Raw genomic sequence first — 27,385 nt, 5'->3', positions numbered from 1 at the left:
AACCTAAAGGAAAGAAACATGAACCAATCTTTGTAATACTTGGATACCTATCCGATACAAAACATAACTCTTCGGTATCTTCGATGCAGCTTCGCAGTTGTTCAAAAAAATCCATAAGAGGCATCACATTCCTTGTCCGCTACACAAAAAGAGACAGAAAAGATGTGATTCTCCACATCCTGCACCACCGTCGCTAGCAGAACTCCATTATACTTGCTCCTCAAGAAGGTACCATTGACGGCTATGCCTTTTTTCAAATGTCGAAATCCTTGAATACAAGCACCATAGGATTCAAAAAAGTACTTGAACCTTCCGTTTTCATCAAGGTACAATGTCGTCTTACTTCCGGGATTTGTGGACTTAATCATGTAACAGTAGGCTTCCAGGATTGCATACCCATGCTCGAGTGTCCCCCTAACTAAGTCCTTGGCGACCCCCATGGTCGTATATATCTTCCAATAACTGACCAGGAGACCCAATTCCGTAAGGAGTTGATTGGCCATAAACCTTGTTGAAGGGCCTTTGCCATTGGGGAAACTACTCTTGAAATATTCACTAAGGACCTTTGACGTGGCGTGAGGATTTTGGCCCGAGATATGCTCCGAACCATATGTTTGATGCTTTTCATGTTTATGAATGACGAATCTGTCAGAACTTACGTACTTCACCGCTCTTAACCACCATTTGCAATTTGAATTAGCACATTTGAAGCAAAAGACACTGCTCGAATTAATCACCTTCTTTATTCTGAAATCTTTTTTCAAGCAAGAAATAAACAAAGTGGTAGATAGTTCATTCTTGTCCTTGAATGACATTTCAATAAAAAAGCCGGTCCCATCATCTTAAATATTTCCAGACTGTGTCGATTTAGAAGAACTGGACATCTTATTAGTCATATCAACGAGCGTAGGTGTTTGATCATCATCAGGACTATTTATGTCTAGATCATCCAACCTATTATCAAAGATGTCTTATTGTTGTTGTTTTTCTATGTTCTGGTTCTCATTCTCTCTCATCTTTTCAACCATGTACACCCTTAACACCGACCTGGATAATCACTAAGATAACCACACAACCGAACCTGATCAGCTATCTTGAAAGGCAGTACTATCTGATTTTCAAAGGAGTTGTGCATGTAACTGATGATGAGTTCTTCCGATTGACAATTCAATCCATAATAACTGATGATTAAGCTCACAAAATCATCATACGAAACATTACTTTGGACTGTCATAGCTATCATCTCTAGCATTTCACACTTATTCCAATGCCATACATATTGATTGCTCTTCTCGATCCATTGACTATGACAATCCACCCCTATTGTTATTGATCCCTCCATTAGTGGTACCTAAATAAAGTCATTTGTTAAAAAAAGTTAATAGTGATTTCATATTATCGTAAATGAATTCCAATATATGTGTATTCAGATGCAACAGATTACTTACCTGTTAGGATTCATGTTAAGCTCCTAAAGCTAATTTCAACAGACTAGTCATCTATTGTAACAGGTGAATCATGTGTTGCAATAGACTATATATCTGTTGGGATCGATGTTACAGTACTGAGGCACCTTTAAAGTTGATTTCAACAGATGAGTGACATGTTCCAATAGATAATTAACCTATTGCGACAAATGACTTACATGTTGCAACAGACTATGATCTATTGGAATCAAGCTCAGGTTCTATCGCAACAGGTTACTAATATATTGCAATAGATATTTACCATCTGTTGGAATCGAGTTTGGGTTCTATTACAACAGGTTAATAATCTGTTGCAGCAGATATTTACCCTGTTGTAACAGACAACACGTCTGTTAGAAATGGTTCAGGTTCTATTACAACAGGTTAATAATCTATTGCAATAGATATTTATCAGGTTGCATCAGATAACTAATCTGTTTAAATAGATAAATCATCTGTTGCAACAGGTGACCTATCTGTTCGATTCATGTTATGGCCTATAGAACCATAAACATGAATCTAACATATAAGTCTTCCATTGAAACAGATGTTTTATCTGTAGCAACAGATGATTTATCTATTTAAGCAGATGGATCTTATGTTGGATTCATGATTTGGTTCTATCCATTGTTGGAAAACAGTACAATAGTAGTTACCCTGATGAAAAAATTCAACTAAAAATCATAATTTAACTTACCAAAGTCTCCTATGAAGTAATGCCAAAGTGGAAAGTGATGTACGAAACAAGATTTGACCTAAATAAATTGGTCAAATAGCAACAACAGCGGTAACAACAACAAAAACAACAATGACAATGGTCAACAAGAAGAAGATGAAGATGATAATGAAGTAGAAGATGATGATAATATAGCAGAAGATGATGAATAAAAGAGCAGCAACAATGAACAACAAAAATCGCTAAGAGAGAGAAAACAACAATGGATGAGAAGAGAGAGAAATGCGCATTTTTTTCCTCCATTTCCTGTTTTATTAGGTAAACATTTGGATCAAAGTATAAATTTAAAAACTTGTGGGCTATTCTCAAACTTACCAAACTTTCTTAATCCATGGTAAAGTAATTGTCACCTCCACTCAATTATTAAGACTTGTGTCACCTACACCTCAATTTAAAACCTTTTTATCACCTGTGGCCCAAAGCCCCATGTAAGTTGACGTATCTTTTTTATATTTAACTTGGTAAAAGCCATTCCATTTAAATAAAAATATAGAATTTATTCTAACATCAATAGACTGTTACTTTCTAAAAATTTTGCCATTTCATATCCACAATAGACTTATTTACTATTTTTTGAATTTTTGAATTATAATTTAAGATAAAAATATATGAAAAATTATTATTGTAGGTTTTTTTTTTGTCTATAAAAAAAATCCTAAAATACATGGTGAGAGGAAACAAGGAAAATATAGATAGTTCTGTTTTTCCTTTTCCCACATAAGATATTAGGAGATTTAGTTGAATTAACAATCTAAATTCTAGAAAAATACTAACTGAATTAAATCCGAATGACATCAAATAATTTCATCTGGAAATAAAATTAAAAGGGGTGAAAGTAGAATTGTAATCCAATGACCATATACTTATAGTATAATAGGCATGTTTATTTATTAATCAAGATATATTTTCTTTTATAATATTGAAGTGATTTTATAAAACTGAACTCATTGAGCGAGGTACACGCGCGAGGCGCGTACCTAAAGTAGTAAATATTAATCATGCTTAGGAGTATCATTTATTAAATAATATAATATATACTTTCATATTAAAATGCCTCAATCGAAGGTTATTTAGCATTATTTTTAATTGAGTTGTACGGTGCTTTATTTCTCAATATTAGTTGTAATTAGGAGTATCATTTATTAAACAGTGTAATAAGAAATTTCATATCAAAATACTTCGATCAAAGGTTGTTTAGGCATGTTTTCAATGGAGTTGTATGCTGCTTTATTTCTAAATTCAAGGCAAGATGCTCAAAAATATATCAAGAATTTTGATTTTAGGGAAGAAATTTTAAGCGAAGATGACATTTTTGATGTCGGGTCCTCAAAACAAGGGATGTAATGACATTTTCTTTTTTAAATCAAAAGGGAGCTCAGAGGGGGAGAAGGTGTCAGGTAGATACAAGAGGACTGTAGCATAGTAATTTCATGTGTTGTACATTATAGATCCTGATTGCCGTTACATAAATTTGTTAGGCAACTTACTTATAGCTCATGAAGTTATTGTGCTAGAAGTAGTTTGCATACAACTTCTTCTTTTCATTTATTATTTTGGTCTATTTGACTTCTTTCGACATTTAGATTCTGGACTCGAAGAAAGCCAATATATGAACCAACTTTTTTTAGTTGAAAATCAAAGAAGACTTGTTGACACATAGTTTGAACTTAATGGATAAGAGGTGCATAACCTGCAGTGCATAGTAACAACATGGCACAATATAAAATATTTTGAGATAGTTAATGCTTGGAAGTTGGGGTTCTTCTATAATACTTTTAACAATATCAAAGTTACATTCATACTACTTGATAGGCACACATTGAAATGGAAATCTCAATACTCTCTGCTTCTCAGATTTCTATTGTTTTGAGTGATAGCTATTAAGTTTATGAGAGAATCCAAGAGAGGGAAAAAACCTAAATTTGCCACTAGGCCATAAAAACTTCCTCTAATTGAGAACTTGTACCAGTTAATGGGATCAATCCCTCATCATACATTGAGAGACATGGTTGTTAGCCTCCAAATTTTATGTTTTAATAATGACAAACTAATGATTGGAAATCTGCAGGATAATTAAGGATCTTCACTGATGGACATAAGGCAAGCAGGTATGCTGAAGATTGAAAAGATCTTTGAGGAATCCATCAGAAGATTCAAAAAAAGAAGCAAGAAAAAGAGAATCAATCAAATCACCAACTTCCCAGATTTATGGCAAAAGGATCAAAGGCAGAAGGAAAGAACATAACATCAAGATTGAAGTAGCATTCATCACAAACCATCGACTTTCCAGATTTATGGTAAATAAATCAATCAAGATTATTACAGAGGAAAGAATCTCACACCATTTATATGGACATAACTGATATGGACATATACGACTGTGAAGGACGCACCATGTATGGACATACTTTACGGTGCAATCCCCCAATCAAGGAATCACCCTTAAATCCTTGATTGAGAAGAAATCTCTTGGGTTTCCTTATGAAGAGTAGTAACTGAAGACTATAAAAAAATAAGACTAAATATAGAAAAAGGTCACATAACTTCAAGGAGAAATCTCAAAGTGTCTCAGTCTTAGTCTCACAAAACTTTGTAATCCTTAGCTTACAATTGTTATATAAAGAATAGGATCGAGTCAACTTTGTAATATGAACTAAAGTTGTGTCACCAGATCTGAAGAATAAAATAAGTCTTTGAAACTTGTTTCTCATCATTGTACTCGATCCCAACATTGAAAGAACTAAGAAAACGATTAAAACCCAAGGGGACTGGAAGTAGGCACTACATTGGTGTTCTGAACCAGGATAAATCTCTGTATCTTTACTTTAAATTTAGTTATTTACTTGCTTGTTTATTTCAACTCTAACTTGTTTTGTAAAGTATAATGATCTGCAGGAGAGTGATTGTGAGGAGGCAATAGTCAACCCATTGGAAATTCTCAATTCACCCCCCTCCCCCCTCTTGAATTTTAATTGGTATCAGAGAAAAAGTCTCACCAACAGTGTTGCTTAACCACACACAAGTAAAGATCAAATGGCAAAACTATCAAATTCTCCTTGTTCTTATTTAAGATGGTCACTCCTCCATAAGACCACCATACTTTAATGGACAACACTACTATTACTGGAAGAACAAATTCAAAATCCTTGTCCAATAAAATAAATTTCAAGCTTGGGTTGTTATTAAGAAGGCACCAAAGTCGATCCCAGGACTCCAAGACAAGAAAAAGGCCAATAGCAAAGAATCGAGCATTACTGACATAGAAGACCTTGAAAGCTTTGAGGTCACCAAAGAACAACAAGAGGTAATCCAAACTAATACACATGCTATAAATTTACTTCTTTGTGCAGTTAGTTTAGATGAATATGATAAGATATCAACTTGCATTACTGCAAAAGAAATGTGGGACAAATTGGAGGTAACATATGAAAGAACCACAAAAGTCAAAAAGTCAAAGATCGTTGCCCTGGTCAATGAAGACGAGCTATTCAAAATGGAAGAAAACTAGAACATTGAAACAATGTTGGCCAGATTCAACAAGATCGTATCCAAACTAAAATCACCGGGGATGATCTATCCACATAGCTTGCAAGTCCAAAAGCTGGTCTGGAGTCTCCCAAAAATTTAGGAAACCAAGGTTACGATTCTGGAAGACGGAGATCTTCACAACATGACATATGACAAACTACGAGGTAAACTCATTGCATATGAATGTAATTATATCAATAGGTACCACAAGGAGGAAAAAAACCATCAGCCTTCAATGTTACACCAACCAAAGAAGAGGACATTCTGGAAGATGTCAATAGCACATGAATGGCTCTCATAAATTGTAAAGTAGGGTAGATTATGAGACAGAGATAGAAAGATTCTAAGAAGACAAAAATAATAACTCCATTGGAAATAATGATTGATGTTATCACTGTGGAAGGCATGACCACTTCAAACATAACTGTCCAAAATTAAGAAAAAAACCATCTAGGAAGAATCAAAATTTTGGTTCTCAAAGTGATGAAGATAAAACCAAAGAAGAAGCAGAAGCCAACAATATGTGCTTTATAGTAAAAGGTGAATATAGCGAGGAACATGCCCGTAAGAGCTATAAGAAATAAATGTGGGTCATAGATAGTGGGTGTTCTAGACACATGACCGGAGAGAAAGAAAATTGTTATGCCTAACAAGAATAGATGGAGGATTAGTCAGATTCAGTGACAACGTTAGAGGCAATGTTATCAGAGCCAGCTCAGTAAAGCTCAACTCTTTATGTAAATTTACTGAAGTGTACTTGGTAGATGTCCTCAAGCATAACTTGCTCAGCATCAGTCAGCTGTGTGATGCCGAATTTGGAGTTTTTTTCAAAGTTGAAAGTTTCTCCATTAAACACGACAAAAGAGATATCTTTCTCATCAGTGAATGCATTGATAATATTTATTTTTTAAATATCCCTAACTTTGCTACCTTAACCTGCCTTACTGTTCAAACCAATGATATGTGGTTGTGGCATAGAAAGCTTGGGCATGCTAGTATGCATATCATTGAGAAACTATCCAGACTGGAACTGGTGAAGGGTCTGCCTAAACTTAAGTTTAAAAAGAATCATATATATGATGCCTTCCAATTGGGTAAATAGACCCGGACATCATTCAAAGTCAAATACATTATCGCTACTACCAAACCACATCAAAATATCCATATGGATCTATTTGTCCCTACCAAGACCATAAGTATTGGTGGAAAAGATATGTTTTTGTTATAGTTGATGATTACTCATGTTTTACTTGAGTAATGTTTCTTGCTTTTAAACATGAAACTTTCACAAACTTTGAGATCTTTTGTAGAAAGGTACAAAGAGAAGCTGGACACTTGATTACTTATGTTCACAGTAATCATGGAGGAGAATTTGGAAATAAGGCATTTGAGGAGTACTTTGCTTAGAATGGGTACTTTCATAACTTCTCATCACCTCGGTCTCCATAGAAAAATGGTATAGTAGAGCAAAAAAATTAGTCTCTCCAGGAAACTGCCAGGACCATGTTGCTAAAATATAATCTTCCAAATCACTTTTGGGTGGAAACAGTTAGCACAATATGTCACATTATCAATAGATGTCTCATTAAACCTATTCTAAAAAGGATGCCTTATGAACTCTAGAGAGGAAAGAATCCCAACATTAGCTACTTCCATCCTTTTAGGTGCAAATGCTTTATCTACAACAATAGTAAGAATAACTTGGGAAAATTTAATTCATGAAGTGACGAAGGTATTTCCTTGGGTATTCTTCCACTAGTCGTGTTTACAAAGCTTATAATAAAAGAACTTTATGTGTTGAAGAATCTATGCATATTGTGTTTGATGAATCTAATAACCCGTTATGAGTTAAAGTATTAATGAAGAACAGGTGAGTGATCTATAAGCCGGAGCCACTACTAGCACAGCCTCTGAGCCATCACAAGATGAGTCGTCTATACCCCCACTAAAGTCGACTTTCACAGCAAAAATAGTCAAACCAAGTGTTCTAAGAGAGTGGAAACATGATTCTAGATATCCAATTCAATTTATAATCAAAAATCCAAATAAGAGGATACAAATAATAACATCATTGAGAAAATAAATGTCTATTGCCCTTATATCTCAAATTGAACCAAAGAAGACCAATGAAGACCTCAAAAATGAATTATGGGTTGAAGATATAAAGGAAGATTTGAATTAGTTTGATCAAAATCAAGTTTGGATGCTAGTTGAAAGAACCAAGAACTGCTCAGTAATTAAAGCTAGATGGGCCTACAGAAACAAATTGAATAAAGAAGGTAAGGTTATCAGAAACAAAGCCAGACTTGTAGCTCAAGGCTACTCTCAACAAGAAGGTATTGATTATGATGAAACCTTTTCCCACATGGCAAGGTTAGAATCAATTTGGATTTTATTAGTTTTTGCTGCCTTCAAATGTTTTAAGTTATATCAAATTGACGTTAAAAGTGCCTTTTTAAATGGTTTCATTCATGAGGAAGTTTTTGTAAAACAACCCCTAGGATTTGAAAATCCATCTTATCCAAATCATGTTGTCAATTTGTCAAAGGTACTAGGCTTGGTATGAGAGATTGGGTACTTTCTTACTAAATAATAATTTTCAAAGAGATAAAATTGATACAACTCTATTTATATATAAGCTTGATTTAAATATTCTTATTGTGTAAATTTATGTTGATGATATCATTTTTGGTAGTTCTAAATCTCTCTATGCGAGAATTTTGCTAATTTGATGAAAGGGGAATTTGAAATAAGCCTTATGGAAGAGCTCACATTATTTTTAGGATTACAAATCAAACAAACTACCAAAGGTACCTTTATCAGTCAAGCTAAGTACACGAATGAACTCATTAAAGAATTCGGTATGGAGAAAGGAAAGGCCTATAGAACTCTAATGAGTCCATCCACAAGCCTTGATTCAGACTCGTCTGGAAAGGATGTTGATGAGAAGATGCACAGGGGAATGATTGCATCACTACTTTATTTGACCGCCAGTCGACCAAACATTATGTTCAATGTGTGTAAGTGTGCCAGGTCTAGTCGACTCCCAAAGAGTCTCATCTGACTGCCGTCAAAAGAATCTTCCGATACCTAATCGAAACTCAATACATTGGACTATGGTACCATTGCTCTTCTCATTTTGATTTAATTAGATATTCAGACACAGACTTTGCAGGCAATAAAAATGATAGAAAAACACTAGTGAAACATGTCAAATTATTGGTGATGCCCTAATTTCATGGAACAACAAGAAGCAAACTTTAGTTACCCTTTCAATAACTGAGGCTGAATACATAGCCGTTGGAATTCTGGTACTTAAATTTTACGGATTACGCATCAACTACTCGACTTTAATTTGTCTTTTGAATCTGTTCCCATAATGTATAATAACACCAGCGTTATTAATTTATCTAAATATACTGTGCATTATTCTAGGGCTAAACATATTGATATTAAGCATTATTTTATTCAAAATCATGTAGAAAATGATGATTTTTTGTTAACATTTCTTATCTCTGAAAATCAACTGGCAGATGTTTTTACAAAGCCCTTATTGGAAGAAAGATTTTGTTACCTTAGAAAAAGACTTGGTATTCTTAGTATTAATGAATTGCGGGTTTTATTTTTGGACATAAATGAAAAAAATTCTTCTTGTACCAACTTTCTCATCAGTTTTTAACCAAAAATTGAGTATTTAAAAAATCTTTATTTTGGGTACAAAATTCGTCGGATATCCTCTGACCCCTGGCCTTTCCTTTCACATCCTCCTCTTTCCATGCCACCTTTTTTTTTTCCATCATCATTACCTTCTATGTGCCTTCTCACTTCCCAACACTCCTCTTCCTTTCATCTCTTAACTTAACCCAAGTCTACTGCACCTCCTCCTTCAACTCTATCTTTTTATCTTCTTTCTCACTTTCTTTATACCCGTCCATCTCTATTCTTTTCCACCATGACTAGAACTTGATCAATGTATAATTTCAGCAAAACTTATCCAAACCAAAATTCCACTAACTTTGACCCTGTCCTTCTCTCTGAATCCTGAGATGAAGCCTTTTCCCATTCACTTCAGTCAATTGTTTCCAAAAAATAAACTGCTCCAAGTCCTATTTCCTCCTCCAACAAATGTCGATCCTCTCCTATGGATTCTCTCTCTCCAGAGGACATGGACAAGTTCTGGACTTGCACTCATAAATAAAAGTTTCTGACCTTCAAAAATAGCTCTATCGTCACTGGTCGAGTCATCAATCTCTCTCACCTAAAGGAATCCCACAGCAATATCAGTCATTTATTCAAAGCCTAGGATTTGTCGATGTTGTTTTTCTTATGTGGTTTCAAGGTATTGGAATATCCTATCCGTATGTTCTATGTCAACCTTCTCCTATCCCTGGACAACGAAAAACTAGAAACCCTAGTCCTCGGAATCTTTATTATTCTCAATGCTTTTCTATTTGAGAAAGTGTTTGATACCAAGTTCTCAAGCATTGTTCCTTTCATGAACAACATATGGTCAGAGAATTTTGAAGTTAGTTTTGACAAAGCAAAGAATGTTGTTTCATACCCCGACTCAAATGGTCCCTTTTTTGGCCCTCTGTGCCTCAACTTCAGAAATCAAATTTTGGCCCACATCATTGCAACCACTTTGATTCCTCGAAAAGGATCTCTAAGTAATGTGACGTATAGAGATATGTTTGTTCTCTACTACCTAATTAAGAAGTACAAAATTTAATGGAGTACTTGGATTCGTGAATACATGACAGAAAGTGTCGCCGACTCTCACACCTCATATGGATTGCTCATCACTCAGATTCCTTCACTATGGAATTGATCTATCAGCCTATCTAGTGGTAAAAGTATTTTCCACTTATTACTTAAAGACGTTTGATAGCATGACCTATGTTCTGATTGACAATGAATGGTGTAGGAAAGATATTGCAAAAAATTGGCCTGACACACCCAAGGTAAGTAAGTCTGTGACTAACCTCGTGTTCTGTGTAGCTAAGAAGATTTAAGAAATCAAAGGAACGCTCACCACTATTGAGGAAGGGATAGCCAGCATCCAGGAGTAGACTGCCAAGCTAATACGGCTAACCAAGGAGAACAGCACCGACATAGGCAAAGTGCGACTCTCCCTCGATGTTTTCAAATAGGAAGGGGTAAAGTTGTTTAACAGAATATTCTCACAGGTTGACTCCATCAAATTTGAGACATCCTCCTCCTCCAATGAGCTTGTAATCTCCATCTAGAACTCGTACTCCAATTTCACCAAATGTGTTGAGAAATCCTATGACCGTTTCTACTCCAACATGCATAACACTCTCACCTATTTCCTAGCCAAACGTTGTACTCTTATCTCGCGTTCAAAAGAGGGTCTGTCCCTTCCTATACTCTAGATTGTATAAAAATATTTCACACTCCTATTCCAATGATTTTACTATTCTTAATCATAATTTTGCACATCCTGCATTCTGTGCTCTATTTTATATTTGCACTGTTTGTTTTAGTCTTTTTTATTATCTCAACGGGGAAAAGATGATCACATCAGTCAAAAAGACAAGGGGATCTAGTCGACTACCACAACAAAAAATTCAACTATAGCCACCAAGGCAGAAAGACATGGGGAACTAGTCGGCTGCCTTAACGGGGAAATTAACTGATATTTAATGTTTATCATTATCAAAAAGGGGGAGATTGTAAGCCTTCTAATTTTATGTTTCAATAATAACAAACTAATGATTGGAAATCTGCAGGATAATTAAGGATATCAACTGATGGACACAAGGTAAGGAGGTATGCTGAAGACTTAAAAGATCTTTAAGGAATCAATCAAAAGATCCGAAAAAAGGAAGCAAGGAAAAAAGAATCAATCAAATCACCAACTTTCCATATTTATGGAAAACAGATCAAAGGCAGAAGAAAAGAACATCACACTAAGATTGAAGTAACATTCATCACAAACCATCGACTTTCTAGATTTATGAAAAATAAATCAATCAAGATTATAATAGAGAAAAGAAGATCACACCCTCTATATGGACATTTCTGATATGGACATGTATGACTGTGTAGGACACACCACGTATGGATATATCTGATATGTACATACTCTACGGTGCAATCCCTTAATCAAGGAATTACCCTCAAATCCTTGATTGAGAAGAAATCTCTTGGGTTTCCTTATGAAGAGTAGCAGCTGAAGACTATAAATGAAGAAGACTAAATATAGACAAAGGTCACGTAACTTCAAGGAGAAATCTCAAAGTGTCTCAGTATTAGTCTCACAAAACTTTGTAATCCTTAGCTTACAATTATTATATAAAGAATAGGATCGAGTCAACTTTGTAATACAAACTAATTCTGTGTCATAAGATCTGAAGAACAAAATAAGTCTTCGAAACTTGTTTCTCATTCATTGTACTCGAGCCCAACATTGAAAGATCTAAGGAAATGATTGAAACCCATGGGGACTGGAAGTAGGCACCACATTGGTATTTTAAACCAATATAAATCTCTGTGTCTCTACTTTAAATTCAGTTATTTAATTACTTATTTATTTTAACTCTAACTTGTTTTGTGAAGTATATTGATAGGCGGGAGAGTTGACTGTGAGGAGCCAATAGTCGACTCACGAAAAATTTTTAATTCACCCCCTCTTAAATTTCAATGGCTAAGTTTTATGGACCAACTATGCATGTTAGATTTGTGAGGTTCTATCAATTATTTGATCCTCACCTGAAATAGCCAAAGAGGTGATGAGGATACATGATCTTGCATTTTTGGAAAGGGAAGATATTCTTGTTAGAAAGATGATTGTATACTATAATACTATAGTTTCTCATATTAAGGCGATCTCTAGAGATAATAGTGTAACAAAGCTGCTAAGCGTGAAATGCATTCAACCCTTTGAGTCATCAGATAAAAGGAGGTAGAAAATCTTTCAAAAAAATTCCTCATTAGCACCTAATATTCAATATTATACAAATGATTTTTGCATTGGCAAATGACATAACATTTGGTAGGTATTGAAGAGATCAGTTATAGAGAAACTACGATGACGAATCTCATAGAAGAAAAGAAGAAGAGAAAAATATGTATTTCCTGTAAAAGCTCAGTGGAATAGTACAATAAAAATAAAGGCTAACTGGTCTATTTATAGACCACTAACTGACCTATTCTACAAAATATCTAACTGACTAATCTATTGCAACTAACTTCTATTAGCTAACTAATTACATTTATTAGATAGATTAAGTTATACAGCCTCTGGTCCCACATTCTTCTACATTCCCCCTCAAGCGAATTAATGAAAATAAACCTTTCATCCCTAGTTTGCTGATCAAATAGTCATGTTAATGCTTGCACAAACTCTTTGTAAGTGGATTTGCCATATGTTCTCTTGTGCCAATATGTTGTGTTTGCACGAGCATATATTGAATCTTCTCCCTAATAAAATGAAAATCAATATCCATGTAATTAGTTCTTTCATGAAATATAGGGTGAGTTCCAATCTATATAGTAGCTTTACTATCCCTCAAAAAAATTACTAGCTTATTTACATCAACCCTTAGTTCATTGAATACACTAGTTAACCAATTGATCTCAGCAATAGTGGTTGCCATATTCCTAAACTCTACTTTGTCTAAGCTTCTGAATCTATGTATTGTTTCTTAGATTTCTAATGCTCTACTGCTTTACCCAATTTCACCACATAGCCAGTTACTGATTTTCTTATTTCAACACATGAGCCCCAGTCTGAATTGCAGTAGGTTGTGAGCATAAGATTACTCTTAACAGGCATGTGAAGACTACTACTTAGAGTTCCCTTAATGTATATGATTACTCGTTATGTTGCATCCATATGAGTCTACTTAAGAGAATGCATATGTTCACTCAGAACCTGAACTCAAAGGAAAATTTAGGTCTAGTCATGGTTAGATATAGAAGCATTCCAACTGCCCTTTGATAAACTCCTTTATTTTTAAATATTTCATCACAAGAAATTTTTAGGGTTTACTACTTTGTCATATTCTACAAATGTCAATTTGAGATCTGTCACAATCCAAACCCATCGTGAGTGGCACCCACATAACCTTCCAATAAGAGAACCAATTATACCCAAATATCAACACCAATACTTAGCAATTAAAATAAGAATAACTATATCCGTTAACCCAATCAGTAATCTCTAATAATGTAGATAAATATGGAAACTTAACAAATGCCAGTCTTAATGGAATCCCCAAGAAATGAAAGTTAATGTACCAAAACTCTAACCCAAATTCTATTACAACCAAAAACTAACAAAATAAAATAAAATGTCTTTGTCTGAACAAATAAGGACAAGATCAAGATAGAGAGATCCATGACTATCCAGAGATGGATACACAAAAGATGCATGCTTACCCTTGGATCTAAAGTCACACTAAGTTCTACAAGTGAGGTCTTATATAAGTCACTGAAATATGCTTAACTCTAAATAAAAAATATAGGATAGTATCAGTACAAAATCACTATGTAGTAATAGGATCATAGGCCAACTCAATCAATATGAACACTTGATTAATAGTTTGTAAATAAGTAGAAAAACATTTCAGCTTAGCAAATATACATTCAAACAAGTTTTTCCACCACAATTCCACTTTTACCAACCAAGTCAAGAAAATAAAATTAAAATCACATTGATACAAATAATACTCAAATCAATTCAACCCCAAAAGACTCATAAACACTGATTCAATTCATCACTACCTCAAAAACATCTTATTATTGTACAACACCAAGTATTATCTCATTTTATGTACGATATCAACAACCAATGGTCCTCAATTAGGAAACCAAAATATAAACAACAAAAAATAACTCCATTAACTTAAGAAACCATCAACCTCTCCAAATCAAGGTGAACACATATGATATGATTTACCACTAGCCATGACCTGCAGGGCCCAAGCTCAATCATGTTCCAAATATCCCACATAACTAGTGTTTAACACCCTTATTCTAAATGAAGTATTTTACCACCCTTTCTAATGTCCCCACCCTTATCCTTCTCGAAATCTATCTATTTAAACATGATCAACCTTTATTAGTTCATCCAATGTGATCAACATTTATTGGTTCATCTCACAAAAATAAATAATACCATAAATAAGTACAATCAAACAGTGAGTTAAATTAACCACCCTTGCATATCAAAGAAGGTCCTTTTTACCAATCTCAGTAAAGATTATCGCTTGCTAAAATTTTATTTAATAATTCACAAATTCAACATTCATTAGAATGCATTGCAACTAAATAAACAAATAATCAATTAACATGCACACATCCAAAAAAATTGATCCTTAACTCCAATTCAACCATTACCTACCTCAACCGGGCCTTGCAATGCTCTAAATAACTTGAGTCTTGCTCTTTATTATAGCTTCTTCTTAATCCTAGTCTAATAACAACACATAAAACAAAATTTAACCACTACTCTATCTATTCTAGGTATTATAACCTAAATTCATAACTCTAAGATCAAGTTCATGAATGATTTCACCATTCTAGGACTTTTATCCTTTATTCCACCCAAACTCTCCATACATTGAGATTAAGATATCAAATTTTAGTTTAGACGGCTTAATTTAACACTTATAAACTATAAACAAATGATTCTAATCCAATCTTAAGCATATCATATCAATTTTCCAACTTAAGGTTTAACCCATCATACCCATCATGATTAATCTATGATGATTCAAAGGAATTAGAAATTAAATATACATTAGATTGGTGGAATAACTTATATTAATAGAGGAACTTAAGAAGAAACTAAGAAAATCGCCCTTGTACGACTTGAAGATATTTTTTGGATGAAAAATGACGTTTCAAGTCAAAAAATGTTATTTACTATATCAAGCCTACTATAGCAGTCTGATTCCCACTATAGCAGTATAGTTACAGCAGGATCCACCCGCTATCGTAGGGTTGACCAAAGCTGACTTTTGCTATAGCAAAAACATTCTTGCTATAATGTGGTACCTCCTACTACAACAGGGTAGGCAAGACAGTAACTTTGGAAAAGTTCCCAGTTATGCTATTTTTACAATACACTATCAGATTTTAACCTCACAAACTAATTCCTTTATGTCAAATGCTATATCTGAAGTTTCACTAACCAAAATTCTATTATGAAAGTTTCTACAAATTCCCTAACCTCTTGGTTAACACATCATGAACTTAAATCTATGAATTACTATACCATCAATCACCAAATTTACTTAGACCGGATAATACCTGAAATTCATCCAAAACTACCCTATCTTGAAATTCTCAACACTTTATTACGGGAGAAACTTAACCCAAATTTTTGGATGCCAAGTTATACCGTAATGATGGAAAGGGTCATTATAAGATTGAACACGAGGAGTTCTTATTGGTTTACTACCAACAAGTCCTATTTTTGAAACCGGTTAAAGAGCATACCTCTTTTAACACATATCATTTCCTTTCTCACTTCTAGGGGACTCTTTACCAAGGAAATATATAAGTTATCCTAAATCTTTTACTTTAAAACCAGACTTCTATGTCCTTTGTTACCCTTTTAATGTAAGTCAAATTACTACTCATCACTAATAAATCATCATTTTGTATTAGTATTATGATCAGTACCCCATCAATGGCTTGAGCATAAAAAGAGTAATCATAGTGGGAATGAGTAAATCCCATAGCAGTGAGAGCCTATTTCAGCTTCAAGTTACATTATCTATGAGCTTGTTTCAAGCCATATAAAGACTTGTGTAGCTTACATACAACTCGAGACTCCCTCCAACTTGAAAAACCTTTAGGATATGTCATATAAACATCTTTAAGAAGATCGCCTTGGAAGAAAGCATTGTGAATATCCATTTGAAATGCATACCAAGAAGAAGAAGTATCCAGGGAAATGATAACCTTTACAGTGACCATCTTTGAAACTAGAGAAAAAGTATCAGTGAAATCACGTCCCTCCTATTAAGAGTAAGCCTTAGGAACAAGCCTGGATTTATATCTTTCCACTTTACCTAAAATATGGTACTTAATTTCAAACCCATTTACAACTTATAGGAACCCTCCCAAGAGGTAAGTCTACAATAAACCAAGACTGATTTTCTTTAAGAGCTAAGATCTCAGCCTTCATATCCTCTTTCTATAGTACATCTATACAAGTTTTAATATAAGACTTTAGAGGTATTAGAAAAATAATAATAGAGACTTGATGAGCAGGTTGGAGATGGTCATATGAGATATGATTTCTTAGAGGATAAGCACAACTAGAAGATTTTAATGGTAACACATAGTTTGACATACAAACTAGTAGTCTAGAGGTTATAGAGGAATTTTTCAAAATTAGGAGTAGAGCTGTTGAAAGAATAACACAAGCTGACTTAATGCAAAAAAAGTGACTAGATGGAGTAATAATATCTATAACATTAACAAAAATATAATAATCTCATAAACACCATAATCAGAAATGGTGAATCAAAAGAAATATTGTCAACATTATAATATTGTATAATAGAAAAGAGAACAAGAGGTATTAATTGTACTTGTTTGAAAGGGAAAGTATCTTTATGAATAATAGTGTTTCTATTAATAGAGAATGCTTTAGAGAATATGTCATATATAATATATCCCCTTCAAAAGGAAGAATAACCAAGATGCACAACATAAATAACTCTAAGGCCAAACTTATTAGATTTTCTAGGAATAACATAAGCTTCCAAAAACTATGGAATAAGGAAGGTGCTCTAGCATATAGTTTCTCAAAGAAGGATACACCTTGTGATAGAGATATAGTCAATATATAAAGAATACACACAGTTGTAAGAGCTTACCCTAAAACCTTAGAGGAACACCAGCCAGAACTTTAAAGCCTTTTCCATGTCCAAAATAGACCTATACTTCTTTTCAACTACCTAATTTTGCTGGGGGTATAAATATAAGAAATTCGATGATCAATATGTAAACACCTAAAATTCAAAACCTATAATTACACAATATTCAGTATGAAAACTCTAAATTCTGAGACTTTAAGTCCCTGAGTAGTACAACTCATTATATGAGTCATACAATAGGTGTGACTTATGGTATACCGCCCAAAGTTTCCAGTTAACTTGACTCATGGTACAAGTCTTACATTACCTCATACTGAGTGAGTCTAGAAGCTTAACAAGTCCCTCAAATCCATGACTCAGTGTATGGATCATACTTTCAATGTACAGGTTATACTATGACCTATATTAATAAAGACCAAAAAAGTGAAAAACGTTACTAGTGATCATGACTCCACTGTAAAAGTCATACAATAGACCAATAATCTACAATGAGCCATGGTATTCTACCCTAACCCAAATTTAAAAATAATTTAAAGGGGCAATTCAATCTTTTCCCCATTTTTAAATCCTATACTATGCCATTTAAGTAGTTTTAAGAGAGTACATAGGAATAGTTGATCATTATCCCTTATAATCATTGATTAAAAGTTTCTAAGTTAGAAGTTCCTCTCAAGTCTAAGCTTAGAGTTCAACATTCAAGCCTCCAAAAATCCAAGTTCAAGTTTATATTCTTTAGTAATCAAGTATGTGGGACTTTAGTAATGGTTATTTCACCCTTATGCCTTAGCTTTCAACAAATTTCTAAAATAATTTCATGATTTATGATTTAGGTTTCATATCCAACTGTGCAGAGTTCTTAAATTTCAGTCTCATTATATCATTTTATGATTATGGTCCTTGTGAAAATAATTATGCATAAATTTTACAAGTATTTCCTTAGACCTAAGTTTTGAACAAGAGTTTAGAATGACTTGATAGAATTCAACCCGATTTAGCATAACTTGCTATATTTTGACTTTATGATCTAAGAATTTAATGAAACTAGAATGACTAGTTCCTCACACATATAGACTTGGAAAGCTCCATAATTATTAATTTTATCCATTTAGTTATAGCATGACCAGTTTTACCTTACAAAACTCCTTATGAATCTTCTTTAGCTTTCCTACATTTTAATTTGTCATGTCTAGCGGTGCTTCTAAGGACAATAGTAAAAAACCTAGTATTCCTGAGCTATCTGCTATCGACATTCTTCCTAATCTCTACTTCTTTGATAAGGACTTAAAAGACTTAGTATACTATGGAACAAAAGGGAAAAATAGAGAAATGAGTGAATTGGGTAAGAAAATACATAGTAAGTGAAATGGGTTCCCTCATTATGAAGGGTGACACAACCATTATCTAAGAAGATTGTGGGTGGCATGCTAAAGAATTTTGTGTCGAAGTGCCTGTCCATCTAAAAGGGTTACACTATCTTGGCCTGACCATACTTCTGAATATACCTACCTATTTTGTATGGGTCTTAGGAATCTTGGAGATAAAGTGATTACCTTATTTTATGATACTTTCAAGGTGTGTCTTGGAATCAATCTATGGGAATGGGGGATTATTGTTTGCCTCCATGCACTAGCCACTTTGATATGTGAGAAATTTTCCTTGACTCACTAACTCCACCTTTATCCTTTGATTGGTTCGAGGAGCTTTAGTTTAATTATTCAGCCATGGAAAAAAGTCTTTTTTTTCAAAATATAGATAATCCCAAGGTAGAGGTTGGTCCAATTGCTTTATCATCATGGCCCCTAAAGATCCTTCAAAAGTTTTTAACCTTGTAAAGAATGCTCACTGTAAAGAGCTCTAGCTGAGGCTCTTATTTTCCCTATATTGAACTTGGTTGTATATTATTATTGACTTATTTATTTATGAAATTTGTGTAGCTTCTCAATGGATTCCTCTCTCGGGGATTTGCTTCCATTATTTGATCAGAGAATATCTCTCATGGGTTGAAGAGATTATGAGTGCCTCTACAACCTCTAGTTATTCATGGGTGAAATTATCCAGTCATTTTGGTTGAAGATCCAAGAATTATGGTATTTGCATTTTACATGCTGACATTTTGCCTTTCATACATATTTATCCTCTAAATCTTCTCTTTATATGTGTGACTTTTGGTTTGGTGATTTTTTCATTCTAGATTTTCTATCAACCTTATGGTTTGGAATCCATAAACTGCCTTATAACTTTATTAAAATTGAAACATATCATTCTTCTGGGGGTATGTCTTATCTCTCTAAATAGAGGGAATGCAAAATATCGAGTCTATCTGAGAAGAAATTTAGTACTAAGGTCCTATCTTTGGGTGAAGGATCTAAAGGGTTTGGGCTTGTCACCAACTCGAGAGTTAGGTGCCCTTGTTGTGATTAGTTCTGAGGCTTCACACTTATTTTAAGAGTTGAAAAATGATGATATATTAGAGTGCAAAACTCAAGCTCATGTAAAGTGTGTTGAGGCAGGGCTCCAAAATTTCCTATAAAAAAAGCTTAGTGTTGCCCCTTAATCTTCTATATGGGGTTCACTTGAATGTCGAGTCCTGAAGCCTACTTTATTTTTATTTTTTTGGTTAGTAAAAAATTACATAGAAGCGGGCTTAGCCTGACCTCAAGAAATACAACACTTGACTGGTTAACCAATCCAGTCAAAACGCAAGAGATAGGACTAAATACAGGGAGCCTACTCTAACAAACCAAAGCCTAACTAACAAAAAAATTAGATTATTCATATCTAATCCTAAGATTAGGGAATTTTTGTTTGTCCAATTGGTAGTGACCATACGTTCCCTTGGGTAAGGCCTGGACCGAGTCAAAATGAAGCCTGATATCCTTGCTCGAGGCAATCTTAGCTAAGCTATCTGCCACATGATTTGCTTCCCTGAAGAAATGATTAATTTTTGTATCCATTCTACTTAATTTGCTCAAGATCTCATCCATCTTTCTCTTAAGCTTCAGGTTGGTGGTGACTTTGTTTTACAACATTCTTGTGATAATCTCCGAATCCAGTTCCAAATCTAGTTCCATGAGACCCAAACTTAGACAAAGATCAACACCATAACTAGTTACCAATATCTCTAACATGTTGTTGGTATTACAAATAACCGAAACCACAAAAGCCATTAGCAAGTCGCCATCTTTATTTTTGATTATTCCACCAATACCTTCTTTCCCAAAATCATGAAGATAACTCTCATCGATGTTAAGTTTCACTCTACCTGTCATTGGCTTCTTCCATCAAACAATCTTCCAATTGGGAATGGGTCTTATCTTTTTTATTAAGTCACAAACAGTATACAGTGGCATGTTATTATTGAACATAGGAAAGATCTTGTTTAAAGCAATCATGATAGTTCTTTAGGTCTAGTAAATCATCCTAGCTGGGCAAATGTGTTTTTGGTCTCCATACTTGTATGCACTGAATGCTTTCCATATTTCCTAAATGATAACTATTGGGGTGATGTCGAGCATCAGTCTATGAACTCTGTTTCTAGAGTTTGTGTTCCACCAAGCTTAAGTGACATATCTGATGCTACGTGGATTAAAATCCACTTCCATATTGCTGGAGAAATGTATCCATACTTTTTTAGCAGTTTCTCCTTCCAAACAAACATATGACATGGTCTCATAATAAGAGTTAGTGTAGCAATTACATTTATCAGTTAAATCAGTGAAAGTTTTAACAATAGGCAACTTACCAAGTAACAACCTCCAAGCAATAAGGAAATTTTAAAAGGGAGACAGAAATGTCATACCATGCTTGTATCAAAAGTTCTCTCTTTGATGTACCTGATAGAATTCCAAGATGACTTGTTGGAGCATTGTCCATTCTCCCTTTCGTTCCATACAACATAATCCTTTTCGTTCCTATCACCAATAGGCACAGTTAGAATGTGTCGAATTATTACCCATTTAGTTAGAATATTAGTTAGTTTAGAAATATCCCATTTCCCATTAATAATGTAATTCTTAATAGAGACTTTAGAATAAGAATATTTTCCTTGAGTCAATCTGGCTAAAGCCCCTCTGCCAGACCAATTATCCCACCAAAAATTACCATTTCCCTCTCTGATATGCCAGATAATATTTGGTTCCGCCAAGTGTTTAATGTGCATGATTTGTCTCCAACATGATTTTGTTCCTATCACCGCGGTTAGAATATTAGTTAGTTTAGAAATATCCCATTTCCCATTAATAATGTAATTCTTAATAGAGACTTTAGAATGAGAATATTTTCCTTGAGTAAATCTGGCTAAAGCCCCACTGCCAGACCAATTATCCCACCAAAAATTACTATTCCCTCTCTGATATGCCAGATAATGTTTGGTTCCGCCAAGTGTTTAATGTGCATGATTTGTCTCCAACATTGGGAAGTATTCCTGGTAGTAACCCTTGAGATAGCATGCACTCTACTTCAATACTTAGCAGGGAGATAGGACGGTTCTAAATCTCCACCATCTTTTAATAGCTAGAGTGGTACTGATCTCTTCCATGCTCCAGATTCCAATACCTTCTTCCTCCTAAGGCTGACACATATTCTTCCAAGAACACCAATGATACTTAGCCTTATCTCTAGAGGACCCCTAAAAGAAGTTAGAGAAATGTTTTTCAATAAGATTGAGGGTGCCCTTTGGAGGGCTTAGAGCAGATAGAGTGTAAATGGGAAGTGATTGCAATGAAAGTTTAATAAGAATTGATATACCCCCAGAGGAGAGCATATTACCTTGCCATTCTCTTATCTTGTTAACCACTTTGTCAACCATACAATCAAAGTAAGCAATTAATTTTCTTCCCAAGAAAATTGGACAGCCAAGATAATTAAAAGAAAAACTCCTGTCCATGAAATTAGTCATTCTCCTCATTCTATTGATTCTGCTTGCAGAAGCTTTAGGATGGGTTATGAAAAAACTTTTCTCACAGTTAACCTTTTGACCAGAGATCTTTTCATAATCACTAATATATCTCATAACCAATTTAATGGACTTATTATTACCACCAGTGAAGATCATAATGTCATCAGCATATGCCAGTGGTTTATAATAGGGCCATTACGATTCATGAAGAAAGGACTGAAATTGGGATGGTGATTTAATTTATTCAGCATTCTAGTGAGAACTTCAACACCTAAAATAAATAGAGATGGAGATAAGGGATCACCTTATTTCAAACCTTGAGGAGGAAAAAAGAAGCCATGTCTAACACTATTTATAATAATGGAGTACCAAACATTACTTAACAAATTAACTATCTAGGTAATCCATACAGAAGAGAAACCAAATCTAGTAAGAACAACAGTTAGAAAATACCAGGACATCCTATCATATGCTTTAGCCATATCCATCTTATAATCATATTACCACCTTTGTTATACTTAGTGATATCTTGTGCAATTTCTTGTGCTAACAAAACATTTTCAGTAATAAGTCTACCTTTAACGAAGCCACTTTGGTTCTCAGAAATTAAGAAAGGCAACAACGGACTAAGCCTAGTGGCAAGGATTCTAGAGATAATTTTATTAGAGAAATTAGTGAGACTAATGGATCTCATTTCATAGAAGCTCTTAGGCGCATCATTTTTGGGGATAAGAATTAAACAAGTATGGGAGAAAAATTTAGTGATGTTACCTCCTCTGAATAAATTTTGAACAAACTCAATGATTTTGGGTTTTATAATCTCCTAACATCACTAATAGAACTTACCATTAAAGCCATTGGACCTGCAACACTTTTTGGAGACATATCGAACACGGACTTCTTAATTTCATCATTATCAGGGATACAAGTTAACATATGGTTGTCATATTCTGAAATACAAGGTGTAATGGTGTTCATCATTTCATCATGAATCTTTGGGCCCTGTAGATTGAACAGATTTTTGAAGTGTCTTATAGCAACCTTTGCTACTTTGTCACTACTATGGACCCAACTTTCTTTATGATTTTGAATTCTCTGGATATGAAGTCTCCTTCTCCTGTTCTTTAGAATGGAATGAAAGTACTTAGTGTTCTTGTCACCCTCTCCAAACTATTTTATTTGAGCTTTTTGCCTAAAAAGATTTTCTTATATACCCAACCATCTTGTATATTCACTGTGAGCCTTGTTGAGTTCTTCTCTACCTTGCTCGGTGTTATATAATTCATCATTGTCTTTGAGCATTTGAACTTTTGCTTCCCAGTTGATGATTTGGTCATGAATGTCTCCAAGGGCTTCTCTAGACCAATTGCTAAGTTTCTCCCAAGTAGCTTGAGTTTGGATTAAAGGATCCACATGGGATTGCCAACAAAAGTTATACTCCACACCTCTTATACTAAATCAAAGAGACCGGGTTTCTCCACCCAAAGGCGAAGAAATTTAAAGTATTTGATATGGTCAGTGTGATCATTGAAGTAATTCATAACTAATGGTCTGTGATCAGACCTACTCCTTGCTAAGTGAGTCACGAAGTTGTTTTGAAAATGGTTTTCCCATTCAAAGTTCACCAACACCCCATCGAGTCTCTTCTAAATCCTTTTGCTTGGACTCTTATTATTACATCAGGTGAATCTTTATCCACCAAAACCCAAATCAATCATCCCACAATTGTTCATGCAACTAATAAAGTGCCCTGTGGGTGTTGCCTCCAAGTTTCTCATTGGACTCCATGATGACATTAAAATCTCCTCCAATACACCATGGGTCTTTGATTACTTGGTTAACTTTTTCCATGCTAAACCATAACTCTTTCCTATCAACAGTAGTACATTTGACATAAACAGATGTGACATAAAAGTCATTCTTGATGGCATTTTGTCTAAATATCATCTTGACGAGTTGATAATCATTGAAAATCATATCTACATGGTCCATAAAGGACCAAAAAAGCCATATCTTACCATTAATATTGGACAAACATTCTTATAACCTTCAATTTTCTTGCTATATACAAGTGGTTCCATTATAGCCACATACAAAAGTTTGTGTATTTTGACTAAATGTTTCAACTTGTGTACAACTTTTTTAGATCTTATTCCTCTAATATTCCAAAAAATAGTTCTTATCATTGGAAATATTAAAGCAAGGACCAATTTAAGTTTCTTCTCTCAGAGGGAGGATCAGTTTTATCTTGTAGATTTCTTCCCTTTCTTCTATGCTTGCTTCGGCCTCTTCTTTCAGGGAAAAAACCAATCCTCTCAGACACCTCCATGAGATGAGTATCACCAGCTTTATCATTATAATCTATGTTGGATCTAGTCTATTCCTTTCTGCATTTATTCATTCCTACGATATCCTCATTAGAATGTAAGTGTTACATTTCACCCTTGTTAGAACCTACTCCCCCTTGTAGATCAACAATTAGTTGAATTTTGGCATGCCTATTAATTTCCAAAGGTAAACTTTCTGAGACCTCTTGATCAGAATTAATGTCTTTCCTAATTTTACCTTGCTGGTCAAAATGCTCCGATATACTACTGTTACTATGTAGCGAATCATTGTTCTCCTTAAATTAGCCTTGATGATCATTATCTTTAGGAGTTGTAGCAGGTTCCAACATAATTCTTTGTTGTTGAGAATCGTTGGCATTTTTAATTTGATCCATATGATTAAGAGAAGTTTGTTCTTACTAATTGGTGCTAACTTTATCTCAATCAGTGGCTAAGAGTGTTTCTTGTCTCTTGGGCCTAATTTTGTTAATAGCCGCAGACATTTGAGGTTTGAAGGTAATCTTGCTCTTTTTCTTAGGCATTTTCTTCTTTTTGGTCTTCTTCTTATTTTTGTTCAGCCTAGAAGTGATAGTAGGTTTATCATCCATCTTGACACAACCATCATTCTCCACTTTTGGTATGTCAGTTTTCTCAGTTCCTTTCTCTTCCCCTGTATTCTCTTCATTACTCGTATTTTTTTACGCATCGACATTGCCATCTTCTTTTTTTTAGCCTTTCCATATTGCAAGATGTTGTGACCCAATATTCTATAATGTCAACAGAATTTTGGGACACTTTCATACTCAATTTTTTGGTTAAAGCCTTTTAATGGACTGTTTGTATCTTTACTTCCAATCCACAAAGCATTAATTTTTGGCTTGGTGAAATCAACCTCGACCCTCACCTTAACCATACTAGGTCTGGTCTTATGATCAGTCACTATATCCATCGATAATGGCGTACCAATTGGGCTAACTATTTGCTTTACATAGTTCCAAGTGTAACAATGGAAAGGAAGCCCCGAAAGAACCCAAATTGGTATAATCGGGGAGTCCTCTTCAGGTTTGAAATCAGGCATCCACTTTCCAACCACATAACCTGGCCCTCTATTTCTATCAATTTTTTAAACCAAATATTTTTAAAATCCTCATCATTAGTGAAATCCAGAAAGACAACCCTATGGTCGAAAAACCCAATTTTAACCGTACCTTTTAGAGAGACTTTTTCCCCAAATTTGGATCAGATCTTTTCTATCTGAGGTCTAGCTCTGAGAAACTTGTTGATGATTATTAACTTGCATTGTTCCTCCATAACTCTATAGTAGTCAAATGATTTGAAAATGATAGCAGGGATTCTATTGTGAGTGGAGTACCTCGCTTTCACTTGTGGATCCCCTAATTTATCTGGGTTTGGGTTCCCAATAATAGGAGTAATAGGGGTCCTGATTGCATTCAAATAATTGGATATTGGGGAGATATCTTTTGCAACAGATGGATTAGCAGTGGTTGTTATGCTCTGCTCCACTGGACGCGTTAGTGGGAGACCCACCGGAGTCCCCATGGCCACCATCAAAAGAGTTCAGCAACGGTTGTATATTTTTTTTTTTTTTTTTGGAAACACAAATTATATTCCTGAAGCCTACTAACTGGCCATTTTTTGGGTTTGCCTGTTGGGTATGATACAATATTTGTCAATCTTATTGAAAATTCCTAATAAAGTTAGACTTACGTAGCAACCTGTAGAGGTTGCTAACTACTTGAACTTTGTAGTTTTTGCCAAAGATCATTGGAGGATTGATATAACATCAATGTATCTTCTCAATGACTATGCCCATGTTGCTTCCAGCGTGAGTAGATCATATGCCTAAGTCTCATTTCTTTATTTTATCTTTTTCCTTTTGATGAAACGTTTGCACTATTTTTTGCAAGCTAGTGTTCTAGAGGTAGAGGGACTTTAATAAGTCTTGAAAAAAAAGGAATATCTTTTTGCAAAATATGTCCATTTCAAAATATATCTATTTTAAGAAGACTCTAGGGCAAGTATGCCAAAACACCTCTTTTTCAAAACTATTTTGCCAAATATTCAAAAGTTTGAAAAAATTGTCCAAATACCCACATAATTCCACCTCACCACCAACTTTTCAACTTAACAATTTCAGCCCTAACTTTTATAATAATTCACTTTAACCTAATACTTCCAACTTAATAAATTCACCCACAAGTTCTAATAATACACTTCAACCCACTCCATCATCCACCATTATATATGCAAAAATATCTACGTTTTTCAACAATACTTTTAAAAAAAAAATTCAAAAGCTAAAAATAGAAAATGGGTATTTTTTCCTCCAAAAAGCTAAAATTTCGACCACTTTTTCGGTGTTGTTTTCCAAAGATCAGTTGTAAGTCAATCCACAAACATCATAATCTTGTCCATTGCATTCATTGTTAGCCATTTGTTTCTTATCTTCTCAAACACACCTTCCATCACTGTTAAAAAGCTTTAAATCACTCACATTACTCAAAACCACTTTAGAAAGTGCATTACAGCATCTCAGGCGACTCCAAGTTCAT

Source organism: Capsicum annuum, chromosome 10, assembly GCF_002878395.1.
Source record: "Capsicum annuum cultivar UCD-10X-F1 chromosome 10, UCD10Xv1.1, whole genome shotgun sequence".
Taxonomy (NCBI): Eukaryota; Viridiplantae; Streptophyta; class Magnoliopsida; order Solanales; family Solanaceae; genus Capsicum; species Capsicum annuum.
This window is presented reverse-complemented; position numbering follows the sequence as displayed.